The following is a 13874-nucleotide window of genomic DNA, read 5'->3' on the forward strand; positions in this document are numbered from 1 at the left end:
ATTAATCCGGCCGTCCCGAGCCTAAGACGCACGGATTCCAAGACAGCGCAAATTCGTCTCTTCAAGCTTCAAGAAAGATGCCCTTCCTTCAGAAAATACCGGCGTTTCCCTAAGTAGGGACTTAATCGTCATTTAAGCCCTTAGTTAACCCTAATGCATCCACCTAATTTCCACTATAAATACCCCATTAGTCTAATTAGAAGAGCATGTTCTTCTTATCAATTCTTAGAGTAGTTAATATCAATCAAATCTCTCTTTAGTTTTGTAATCAACAATTAATCAAGTTCTAATACAAGTTTTATTTCCTTAATCTCTCCTTTGTTCATCCTTTATTTTGGGTAATTGAAGATTATTTGGGTTATTATTGGGAGATTGACAACCTCTCAATCAAGCATCAAGTACTTCTTTTATTCTTGCTTTATTATTGGAATCATTAGTAGGTATAATTCTCTTAATCCCTTTTTAATTATTGCTAATTACTTTCATTTATTCATCATGTTTCACTTTGTTGGTATGATTGACAACCTTGCTAGCATGATCAACATGATAATGAGTGAGTAGTCACCTAGCTAGGGTTAATGGGTAGTTAGGGGAAACCAACATGGGGAATGATTCATGCTTAAATTAATATGCTTTCATGGTTTATTTGCTTGCTTGTTTTGATCTCAACTCATGCACATGTTATGTTTGATGAAATGCGAGCCTATGAATCCTTGCATTTTTTATCCATCACCTATCTTTTCAATGAGACTTGTAAGATATAAACCAACTCGAGTCTAATTAGACCATGCATGTTGTTGAGTAGGAAAGACTAAGTCGACTTGTAGGTGTTGTACAATCTAATCGATTCGGCTCCAGGACCCAAACTTTCCTAGGATTGTAAGATATAACCCAACTCAATCCATCACAACAATAATTGCTTGCTTATAATTTGAGAACATGTTTGTATGATCAATTCCCATGATTCCCCTATGACCCCATGATACCCTAGTGCTTTTTATCAATTGTTTACAACCCTTTTAATTCATCTTGCTTGTTTACTTTCATTGTTATTTAGTTTAGTGACCTTCTACATCAACTCAAATTGTGACACCCCTAAGACACCACTAGTTGCAATAGAAATCTCATCTCAATTCCCGTCCCTTGGGATCCGACCTTTACTTGCCTCTTTACTAATTGTAGAGTTGTTTGTGAAGCTATAAATTGTGTTTTGGTCTAGGTACTCCTAACGACAAGTTACCGAAAAGATTTAGCCCGACCAAAAATGGCGCCGTTGCCGGGGACGGTGTTAACTTAATTTAGATTTTCTTATATTATTAGTTGTGTCTTTCTTTGCCTTGGGGAAGTAAAACTCCTCAAGGTTTGTTCTAATTGTTTTCGAGTTGTTTGATATTTTGCATGTCTAGAAGGTCACAAGGTGATTTGTTACCTTTTGATCGTGAAATTGAAAGAACTTTGACAACCAATAGAAGACTTGCTAGGAGAAATTTCAGAGGTATTAGTGAGGTTGTAGATATTCAACCAACTATTGAGTTCATCAACCCTTTTGCAAGAGAAGGTGAGGAGAACCCAACACAAAATACAACACAAAATCAACCCACAATGCCTTAGTTTTCATCACATTCCGTACCCACCGAGGAGAACCTACCCAATGGTACTCCCACACCACAACATCTAACCGGAAATTTCATTGCTAAATCCGCATTTATCCAATTAGTCGAAAGGAGCCAATTTGGGGGGGGGGGGGGGGGGGACGCCTAGTGAAGACCCTCATTCTCATATGGAGACCTTTTGTGACTATTGTGATGCGATTTCTCAAACCGGTGTAACTCAAGACCAAATTCGATGGGTCTTATTTCCTTTTTCTCTAATTGGCACCGCGAAACAATGGTTGAAGGGCCTTGATAAGGCCACTCTCGGAATTGATTCTTGGAAGAAGTTGGCTCTAGCTTTATACAAAAAATTCTACCCACCGGAAAAGACTAACATGCTAAGAGCTCAAATTACGGGTTTTAAGCAAAGGGATGAAGAATCTTTGTATGAAGCTTGGGAGCGGTTCAAAGGAATTTGTCGCTCGTGTCCTCATCATGGACTTAGCGAGTGGTTCTTGGTACAACAATTTCGGAACGGTCTATATGAAGATTCAAGGAACATTCTCAACATGGGATCAAATGGAATGTTCACCGAAGTTGATGACAATCAAACTTGGAACAAAATTGAAGAAATGGCAGTCCATAACTCACAATATAGTAGACCTCGCAAGGCTACTAGAGGAGGAAAGCATGAAGTGGACTCCGTTACTCAATTGGGTGCTCAACTTAGTGCTCACATTGACACAATCAATTTGAAGTTTGAAAAAGCTATGGCTAGACTTGAAGAAGCCTCAAAATCACCAAAGCATCATGTTAATGCCATGACGGCATCTTCATCAATCCCAAGTGGGATATGTGAGAATTGTGGAACTTTGGGACATGACCAAAGTGAATGTAGGGGAACAAATGAACAAGTGAATGCTTTCCAAGCATACAAGAGTGGTACCCCTTATTCCAACTATTACAATAAAAACACCAAATTCCATCCAAATCTCTCATACAAAAGCCAAAATGTTCAAAACCCTAAAACAACATACACCCCACCTCCCATGAGAAACCAAAATCAAAGACCCTTTTACAACCAAAACCAAGGTTACCAAAATCAAAATCCATACAATCAACAAAATGACCAAGGTTTTGATGTTCAAAAAGCGGTCCTTCAAATGCAAAAGAATCAACAAGAATTTTTCACTCAAATGCAAAAAGATAGTCAAGCAAAGGAAACCACCATCAACAACATCCTAGCTCACACCAAAATGTTGGAAACCCAATTGACTCAACTAGCATCTTTAAGCTCACAAAGACAAAAGGGGCAATTACCACCTCAAGGTAATCCCCCAAGACATGAAATGGTTAGTGCCATTCACTTGAGAAGTGGTACAAGGTATGAAGCACCGAAGAAGCAAGTTGAGGATGAAGTTGTGGAAGCTAGTGACAAAGAAGAAATTGTGCAAAACTCCAAAGATGTAGAATCATCAAAAGAAGAAATTTCAAAGAAAAATGAAGACAAGGTCAAGGAGAAGGAGCCCATTGTGATTAGACTTCCTTTTCCAAGTCGTCAAGCCAAGCCCAAATTTGATGACCAACTTGGAAAGTTTATGGAAATTGTGAAGAATTTAGAAGTCTCAATTCCTTTCACGGAATTAATCAATCACGTGCTGGCCTATGCGAAATACATGAAAGACATCCTCACAAAGAAGAAGTCGATCCGGAAGCTTGAGACTATCGCCTTCACTAAGGTGAGTAGTGCAATACTTTAAGGGAGTTCACCTCCAAAGCTCAAGGATCCGGGAAGCTTCTCAATACCGTGTACCATTGGCGACACCACGATCAACAAAGCCTTATGTGATCTAGGGGCTAGTGTGAATGTTATGCCGTACTCGGTGAGTAAAAGGTTGGGGATGGGAGAGCTTAAATGCACCAATATCACACTCCAAATGGCCGATAGATCGACGAATACACCATTAGGGATATGGGAAGATGTTCCCGTATGAATTGGGAAGTTTTTCATCCCGGTGGACTTTGTCATTGTTGATATGGAAGAAGACTCCAACATTCCAATCATTCTAGGAAGACCTTTCTTACACACCGCGGGTACGGTGATTGATGTGAAACATGGAGAGCTCACTCTAGAAGTGGGAGATGAGAGTATAACTTTCAATCTTGACAAGACTATGAGAGCTCCACGTTTGCATGAACCATGTTTTATGATCGATCATTATAGCCGGAAGGATGATAGGAAGAAGTCGGAACTCCAATGGAAGAAGAAAATTGAAGATGCTCCATTCAAAGAGCAAGTGAATTGTAATAAAGAGAGCTTGCAAAGCTCATCAAAGTCAAGCAAAGAAGAAGAGGATGGCCTCATTGGCCAAGACAAGAAATTAGGAGAGTTGTCTCTATCAACTCAATCAAGTGGATGAAGTTTGTGGTCTTTGGGACGACGAGAATCCCTATATTGGTAATGCTATCGATCAAGACCGACAACAAGGGCAAAGATCTATTGAATAACTTTATCATGACAATGAACAAGCTTTTGATTACTTTTTCAAGGTGTTGAGCAACATCAACAACACCTTGAACATGCCCCCTTGACATCTCATCAAGAATGAGAGTTTGGTGGAGTCCTCCCTAAACCACCATTTGTAAATATTTCTAACTCCCTAACTCGCATTTTAATTATTGAATTGCATTTTTGTTATTTTTGGATTTTTATGCTTTGATCAAGATAATTATCATGTTTGAGAGAAGTGAGGGAGGGACTAATGATTTCAATTAATGTGTAGTACTTTAGCTTAGTGTGGGGATAGCAATTTCCTAGGCTATTCATGCCTTAGTAGTGCCCCCACAATGAAGAACACGAGATTTTGAAGAATGAAAAATGACAAGGGATATGCAAAGTACACGGATGGAACTGAATCCGGGTAGAAGGGGTAGAATCCGAGCGGTTTCAACAGAATCCGCCCGTCTTCAGGCAATCCGGGCATATTGGGCAGAAGACGCCCGTCCTTCTGAGCTGAATTTTTGAAAATTTGTGACTGCCAACGAATCCGGGCGTCCTGCAATAGAATCCGCCCGTCTTCAAAAAGTCGCCCGTCTTCCCTGAAAGACGCCCGTCTTTTTTGGCTGAGGAAAACAAGAAAAATCCCTGTAAAGGAATTCCGCCCGTCTTCTCTGAAAGACGCCCGTCCCGCATTTTCAAATCCGCCCGTCTTTGTTCAAATCCGCCCGTCTTTAGGCGAGAATTCTGAAACCCAGAACAGGCAGAATCCGGGCGTCCCGAAGGAAAACCGCCCGTCTTCCCCCTGCATTTCAAATTTTTCGGGTTTATTATAAACCCCCTCCCACATTCATTTCTTCATTCATTCATTCATTCAAAACACTACCCATAAACCCCATAACTCCAAAACCCTCATCCTCTCCATTACAAAAACAAGATTCCTCAACAACATTCACCAAAATCAAATCAAAACATCCTTTTAACAACAAATTAATCACTCCCCTTTCACAAAAATCAAAACCAAGCACAAAATCTTCAACCTTTGAGTCGATTTTTAAATTCATAAAGGCAAAGCCTTTCATCTTTAAATCGATTTGGGTATACTTGGAAATTGAAGATTTTCTCTCTTTTCTTGGTTTATTCATCAATGTCAAGGACTAAGGGAGCAACAAAAGTAACAAAGGCAAAGGCACCAAAGGCAAAGGCACTCTCATCAAGACAAAAGAGTCTTCAAGCAAAGAAAGCATTGGCTATGGTGGTAGCTAGCCCAAACTTGGAAGTGCAACAACAACAACCTCCCATGGAAGCAACAACATCTACTACTCCGGAAATTGCTCAACTTTCGAATTATCCGGAGGTAATTCTCATTTCCAAATCCCATAGGGACACTTTTGCCAAGTTTGCTAGTAAATCATTTCTATCCACCAAGTTTATTTGTGAAGATGCCTTAGATAAGTTGGGTGTCCTTGAGCAAACTAGAGCCTTCTTTAAAGCCATGGGGTTGGAAAAATTGTTTACAACAAAAGAATTGACATACCCCTCCCTTACCTTAGAATTTTTGAGTTCTTTGAAAGTTAACAAGGTTGAGACTATGGAAACCATCGAGTTTCGCCTAGCTAATGTTAGTAGGCGCATCTCCTTTGAGGAAATGGGTAAAGCTTTGGGTCTTAGTGATTCACCGAGTTATTTCAAGAATGTTGGCAAGTATGACCCCGACCCTCTTTGGGAGGCGATTTCCGGAAGGAAATTTGAGAGCTTTCATGCTAGTCGCGCTCTATTAGTCCACCATCCGGGCATTAGAGTGTGGCACAATGTCATAGGGAACACCATCATTGCAATAAAAGACACCAACCATTTAACCAAACTCGATTTTGTTCTTCTTGAGTCGGCCTTGAACGTTGGAAGGGAATTCACCAAGCCTTTCAACTCTCTAAGGCTTTTTGTGGATAGATGGCTAAACATTGATTGTGGGAAGCAAGGCACTACCGTTATTGTGAATGGAGGTCTAGTCACTCTTTTAGCTAAATACTTTGATCCGAACTTCAACAAGGATAGCAAGTATGAGGCGAAGAAGGGTGGTCATCTCATTGATATTGATACTATGATACACAAGTACAAGTGGGTCTCTCATAACCCTCTTGACACCAAGTATGGATGGCTCACAAGTGAGGCTAGATCTTTTACTTTGCCTTCGAAGATTTGTCGTTTAAGTGTCCACCGGACCAACTATCTCCTTCCCCTTTCAAAAGAGGCCGAGTACATCATCAAACAACAAAAGGGTGAAATTGAAATACCCTCCTCTTCCATTGTCACACCACCCTATCCTTTCGAGTACCAAGAATTCAAACCCGAAGGCGTCGAAGCAAGAAATGATTATGTGACTCTTCTTATGCAAGAGTTGCACAAGCAAGCCTTCAAGGATCGGAAAGATGCTTACTTAGCCCAATATCCACCCCTCCTACAATTAGCTAGGCAAGGACTACTTGATCCTTCTTATCCTTTGCCTAGTTGGGCGGAAAGGGAGGTCTTCTTTCCGAGTGCATCTAGGGGCATTCCGGGTGATGATGAGGTTGTTGGTGATGCGGTTGATGCGGTTGTTGATGATAACATTGATGAAAAAGCTAGTGAAGAAGGAGAAGAGGATGATGAGCAAGGTGAACAAGAAAGTGAAGAGGGAAGTGGTGATGAGACCACTTCTAGTGAGGAAGATGATGATAGTGATGATATGATGGAAGATTAGCAAGCTATGGAGGCTCCTACCCTCTTGAGGTTTGTCTATTTCTCTCTTTGTTTTATTTATTTATTTATTTTGATCATTGTTGGAGTAGTCCTAGCACCATAGAGGACTAACACCTTGGCCCCATTGAGGTGTTCTCATTTTATTGTTCCCACTTTTGAAAATCCAAAATGACAAATTTTGTTTCATGCATTGCATAGTGTGTGCATGAACTACACCCAACCTTAGGACATTAGAAATAATGTCTAATTCGGTTTGGGGAAGTACATACATACACAACGGGAGGTAATCTAAATTATCTTCTCCGTCATAAACAAAAACCATGCATCATGTAGTGTAGATTAGTGTAGCTTGCATTTAGTGTAGAAATCATGCATCATATTTGCATAATTTCCCATCATTTTGGCCATTGAGGACAATGCCCATATTAGTGTGGGGATGGGGAATTCTAACTTAACTTTTATTCAAAAATCCAAAAAAATTGAAAAATTTCGAAAAAATCATAAAAATTTGAAAATTGAAAAACCAAAAACAAGTTCTTTTCCTTTGTAGTATAGTCATGTATATATTGTTGTATATATTGTATTTGTTTTATCCTTGTTCACATTGAATGACTACGCCACATCCGAGACATGAGGATATTGAAGACCGCATGGTATGATCTTTCCAATCTCCTTTTTCCTCTTTATGTTAATGACTATGTGGCTTTATTTTGATTGATGCGGTATAACAATGTGAACTTAGGACTTGCATTTAGTTTATATGTCATATTAGTTGGTAGAATCACTTGCATTAGGATGTATATAATAGTTGCATCATGGCATGTAGTCGCATTTAGATGAAATGTTTTGAAAAGTGCTTAATTGAGAACTTTGACAAGAGCAACTAAGCCATTACAAATACTTTTTCAACTTAAGACTTCGCCTACTAGAATGGTTGTAAAACACCCTAGATTGTGTCATGCTAGTGTCTTTTGACCCATGACCCGAAGCCTAGTCAAGGGTTTGCATGTGAGTCACCTATTCCAACCCCGTGATGCGATGTGGACTTGGTTAACTTGTCTAGGTGACCTTGATTGACCTTGTGGTATGGCAACCCAAAAATACTTTCTATCAATAAGTTTGAAGTGCTCATTTTAAAGATTTTGTTATGTGGAAACGTTTTACTGCTAAGGAAACGTCAAATGTTATGAAATGTTGAAATGTTGAGAATTTTAGTTGTTTTGATGGAGGCGTACCACTTCGATGTGCTTTGGAGAGGGATCCATTGAATTGGGCTCCCACACGGTTGTGAATTCGACCGCCCAGAGACAGAGTGACTATCACCCCGAAAAGCTATTGTCTAGAGGTTAACCGGTTGCCTAATAAGCGATTGGCGAAAACAAAGGACATTAGCACGGAAGGGACAAACCCCATCTCTAATTTTTGAAATGTGAAAGTTGAATGAGGCCAATTTTTGAATACTAGTCATATCCACCCTTGTTTGCAATGATTTGAGCATTTCATTCCCAAAAAGCCTTTTTGTCAAGTAACTTTGTCGAGCTTGGGATGATCCATGACCTTTACTTTTGTAGAGAACTCGAGACTTGTCATGTCATATGCTACTAGCATCATGGGGATCATCATTACATACCATCCGATCGCTCTTGACGAAAGTATTTGGAAATTGAGGACGAAAGTAGTCTAGTTTAACACCATTTGGAGGTGATTTAGTGCCATCCTCTTAGCCTTAGTAATTTGTTGAACTAGTATTTGTGACGGAATATATGCTCTTAAATTTGTTCTCTTTTAGTTGACTCCGCCACTTGATGAGGAAGTGGCTATTCCTTTTGTAGATGCATCCATTATTTGATTTTGTGTGCTTAATGTTTGGATGTGTCGCCATTTTGGCAAGACCCACCTTGCCTTGCAAGAAGGCATCTTACCTCATGGTTGTCTTGTTGTGAGTTGAAAGGGCGGAGTGAGACCCGCTAATTGTCTCATGTCGGCTATGTTATTAGGTTAGTTTACATAATGGTCCTAGTCTTTGTCACCTCTTTACTCGGGACGAGCAAAGGTTCGGTTTGGGGATATTTGATGTGACCATAATTAGCGCATATTTAGTCCCCGAATTAGCCTTGTTCCCATGCTTTTTAGTGCATATTTGGGTCATTTATTGTCTTTAGTTCTTTGTTTTGCATATTCTTTGAGGTTTTGTGTCCTTGGTAGGAAAGGAGTGCAAACCTTGCATTTTCATGGCAAAATGAGACTAAATTGATCGAATTCAATGACCAAGCATCAAGGAGAGACAAGATTAGAAGGCCTTTGTACATATTATAGTAGTTGGGCAATGATATCCCCAAAGATTTTATGAAGAAAAGGGAAGAAAAGAAGAAGAAAATACGCTGCATGACAATCCGCCCGTCTTCCCAAGAAGACGCCTGTCCCCAGCACCACAATCCGTGCGTCTTCTACCAAAGACGCCCGGGCAAAGCAAAGATCCGAAGACGCCCGTCTTCTCCCAAAGACGCCCGGGCAGAGACTCACGAATCCGGCCGTCCCGAGCCTAAGACGCACGGATTCCAAGACAGCGCAAATTCGTCTCTTCAAGCTTCAAGAAAGATGCCCTTCCTTCAGAAAATACCGGCGTTTCCCTAAGTAGGGACTTAATCGTCATTTAAGCCCTTAGTTAACCCTAATGCATCCACCTAATTTCCACTATAAATACCCCATTAGTCTAATTAGAAGAGCATGTTCTTCTTATCAATTCTTAGAGTAGTTAATATCAATCAAATCTCTCTTTAGTTTTGTAATCAACAATTAATCAAGTTCTAATACAAGTTTTATTTTCTTAATCTCTCCTTTGTTCATCCTTTATTTTGGGTAATTGAAGATTATTTGGGTTATTATTGGGAGATTGACAACCTCTCAATCAAGCATCAAGTACTTCTTTTATTCTTGCTTTATTATTGGAATCATTAGTAGGTATAATTCTCTTAATCCCTTTTTAATTATTGCTAATTACTTTCATTTATTCATCATGTTTCACTTTGTTGGTATGATTGACAACCTTGCTAGCATGATCAACATGATAATGAGTGAGTAGTCACCTAGCTAGGGTTAATGGGTAATTAGGGGAAACCAACATGGGGAATGATTCATGCTTAAATTAATATGCTTTCATGGTTTATTTGCTTGCTTGTTTTGATCTCAACTCATGCACATGTTATGTTTGATGAAATGCGAGCCTATGAATCCTTGCATTTTTTACCCATCACCTATCTTTTCAATGAGACTTGTAAGATATAAACCAACTCGAGTCTCATTAGACCATGCATGTTGTTGAGTAGGAAAGACTAAGTCGACTTGTAGGTGTTGTACAATCTAATCGATTCGGCTCCGGGACCCAAACTTTCCTAGGATTGTAAGATATAACCCAACTCAATCCATCACAACAATAATTGCTTGCTTATAATTTGAGAACATGTTTGTATGATCAATTCCCATGATTCCCCTATGACTCCATGATACCCTAGTGCTTTTTATCAATTGTTTACAACCCTTTTAATTCATCTTGCTTGTTTACTTTCATTGTTATTTAGTTTAGTGACCTTCTACATCAACTCAAATTGTGACACCCCTAAGACACCACTAGTTGCAATAGAAATCTCATATCAATTCCCGTCCCTTGGGATCCGACCTTTACTTGCCTCTTTACTAATTGTAGAGTTGTTTGTGAAGCTATAAAATGTTATCTGCCCAATTCATTAAAACCAATGATGGGTAATTGTACAAGAAGACGACTCAAGGTGTTTTATTGCGATGCATAGTTAACAACTGAAAAGGTTATGGAGGAAGTCCATGATGGTGAATGTGGGCCACACATGAATGCCCATATGTTAGTCTGTAAGATTATAAGGTTTGGTTATTATTAGACAACGATAGAAACAGATTGTTGCAAGTATGTCAGACACTGTCATAATTTTCAGATATTCGCAAATGTGCAGCATGAGGCACCTTCTATGCTATACACCATGACGTCACCCTGGCCATTTTCAACTTGGGGAATCGACATCATTGGAAAAGTAAACCCATCAGGAACTGGAGGGCACTGTTTTATCCTTGTTGCAATTGACTATTTCACGAAGTAGGTAGAGGCTAAGTCTTACAAAGTGCTAAAAGCGAAGAAAGTAGCATAGTTCATTCATAATGACATCATTTGTCGGTACGGAGTACCACATGAGTTCATCAGTGATCATGGAACCCATTTTCAAGCTGAGGCTGCAGTTATACTTGGAAAGTACAAAATCAAACATCACAAGTCATCACCATACCGACCACACACGAATGGTGCAGTAGAGGCTCCTAATAAAACAATCATGACCATCTTAAGGAAGATGTCTGACAACTATAGGGAGTAGCCATAGAAGATACCCTTCGTATTGTGGGGGTATAGAACTTCGATTAGAACAACAACGAGTGCAACCCCGTACTACCTAGTGCATGGAATGGAGGCAGTTCAACCTGTTGAGCTAGAAATACCATCCCTAAGGTTCCTACTGGAAAGCCAGGTTCCTGAAGAAGATTGAGTTCAAGTAAGATATGATTCACTCGTTATGCTCGATGAGTGGCGTTTGAACGCGTTATACCACATCCAACTCTACCAGAAAAGGATAGAGAGACCTTTCAACAAGAAGGTGAAACCAAGGGGAATTAGCGAGGGTGATCTGGTTCTCAAGTCGATTAGAGATTTGTTACCTATCGACCCAAGGGGTAAGTTCAAACCAAATTGGGCAGACCCTTATTTGGTAAAGAAGATTCTATCAGGAGGCGCTATTGGATTAACAGATTTGGATGGGAATGACTTCACAAATCCTACGAATTTGGACCAGCTGAAGAGATACTATCCTTGACGACCTCGTTCTGAAATGTTATGAAATAATTTTTTGAATTGCAAGTGTTTTTAGAATAAGTTGTGAGTTGTTTGTCAACACTGCATGAAATATTTTATGTGAGAACTACAGACTCGGTTTAATTCTGTTGCAAAGCAGATACGTAGACAACTCTTAGTTAAGAGTGTAACCGAAACATGTAAAACAAAAATGAAATTTTTGATGCAGAAACTAGGGATTTCTAATAAATAATAAGTTTTTTTATTTATTCTAAATTCGGGCGAAAACCGTTACAATATTTTATTCCGGGAGAAGCCCATCACACACAACTAAAAAGGAAAGCACACAAACAGTAATAGTAATAGTAGATTGTAATGTCGAAGACTACTCTTTGCTACTCTCAGCCGGGCCGCACGCCCCATCACGACGAGACAAAGTCTCACCCATCATCAGTCGGGCTCTTTTCTTCGGAGGAATCAACAATTCTTCACGAGGGCCCAACCTGTCTTTTACACTAGGTCGAGGACCAAGTCTTTCTGCAAGTGTTAACCCACTTTCCCTCCTTGGACCTAACCTTTTCCACACATCTGAAACCAAAGAGTCAGTCCTAGGAGTCGAGTCAGTCTCTGTTTCGGGCCTAGATGAAATCGGAGTCGTCTAGGTGAAGAATTCCCGATTCTTCTCCCCTTCCATATGGTATTTGTAATCAATAGCGTCATCCTTGTAAATTTCCCTTCGGGCCTTGAAAGAAGGCTCAATAGTCCACTGTAAATAAGAAGGTGACACCTAACTAGAGGCAAACGGCTCAGAAATATGCCAAATAGTCCTTCGAGTCCAAGATTATAACCATGCGTTGCAGCTCGCAAGAGTCACTTCTTTGACTTGGCTGCGAACAGGCTCAATGGCGGGAATCCGTTGTTGACGACCGACATGCCGAAGAACACGGTCCGGCTAGATATGGGTGGACCACTCTAAGCCCAAAAGAGCGAGATGTCTGGTTCTATCAGTTTCAGACAAACCAGTAACTGCAGTAAGGCGGGGCCAAGGTAAGGCCCATCTAACATGTAACCCAGCATTGGCAGAAAGCCGATGTTGCCAGAAAGGCTCCTTATTCCCAGTAGCAAACCGACGGTGACGAGAAGTGAAGCTTTTCACCTCATATGTTTCCAGAGTCTTCGATGGATCAACCAACTCGAGTCTCTCACATAGCCAGATTTGTCGAAAAGGGCCGAGAAAATGAATTAGACTGCAAGAAATGATGTCAAACCCACGGAAAAGAAAGGAGATGGGCAAAGAAAAAAAGCGAAGAAAAAAAAGGAAAAACGCTGCAAAAAAAAAAGAAGACAGCGAAAAGACATACTTGTAGAGGACGGGTTGATCCAGTATAATCAAGGTTTGGGTTGGTCTTCCGAGCATCTAACCGAGCAATAATTTAAGTAAGAATGAGGCAAGCTGGGCTCCTGCGTTGCTCCATCTGTTCAATAATTCGGATGAACTTCGCTTTACCATAACAAGTCGGTACCTCAATATGCCCTTCAAAAGCATAAAGATGAAGCATAATCAATCCAAAAGCCCTACGACAGAACGCCGCAGGAATCAATGGGTCATCGGCACGACCAAATTTCTGAGCAATGGCGAGTAAGTTTACTCGTTCTCCATCAACAAAGGCACGCGCCTCATGGCGTGACAAACCAAGGAAGTCACGATACTTGTTAGCCCATCCCTTCTGAAGGTCGGGAATAACATGAGTTAGCCTAATCTTCCAACCTCCTAGAACGGCAATTTCTTCCGGAAAGGGACAAATCTTTCCTTCAGGAAAGGCAAAAACATGGTTGATAGGGTCCCAGAATTTTAAGCACTCATCAAGAAAAACAACTTCAGGCAGGACCAACATCAGCGGGACTAGTTGTTTCAATCCCGTACAACAAGTATTTGAGATTCCAATCCTTTGAAATTAGAGGCCCAAGATGTCATGGCTTTTCGAAGAGAATTCATGTTTAACAGGAAGTTCTGTGTGAAGAAAAGAATAAAACGTTATGGTTTGCCTCTTATTATGATCTCCTTATACAGGAAAATAAGGAGGGAGTTTTAACAAGGGTTTTAGGAAACCCTTGCTTGCCGCCTAAGTAACACGACCGATGGTGCGTGCCTCCGGGCTTCCTCATCACCCTTTATCGC

The 13874-nt window shown here is 40.3% G+C and overlaps 1 non-coding gene across 1 annotated transcript; it reads right to left on the reverse strand.

Annotated features, from left to right (window-relative positions):
• Positions 1–1987: 1987 nt before the first annotated feature.
• On the reverse strand, positions 1988–2094 carry LOC141593573 (small nucleolar RNA R71). The gene has a single exon (XR_012521647.1). It is a non-coding gene; the product is annotated as a small nucleolar RNA R71 (small nucleolar RNA).
• Positions 2095–13874: the final 11780 nt, after the last annotated feature.

This window comes from Silene latifolia, chromosome 7 (genome assembly GCF_048544455.1).
Source record: "Silene latifolia isolate original U9 population chromosome 7, ASM4854445v1, whole genome shotgun sequence".
NCBI lineage: Eukaryota > Viridiplantae > Streptophyta > Magnoliopsida > Caryophyllales > Caryophyllaceae > Silene > Silene latifolia.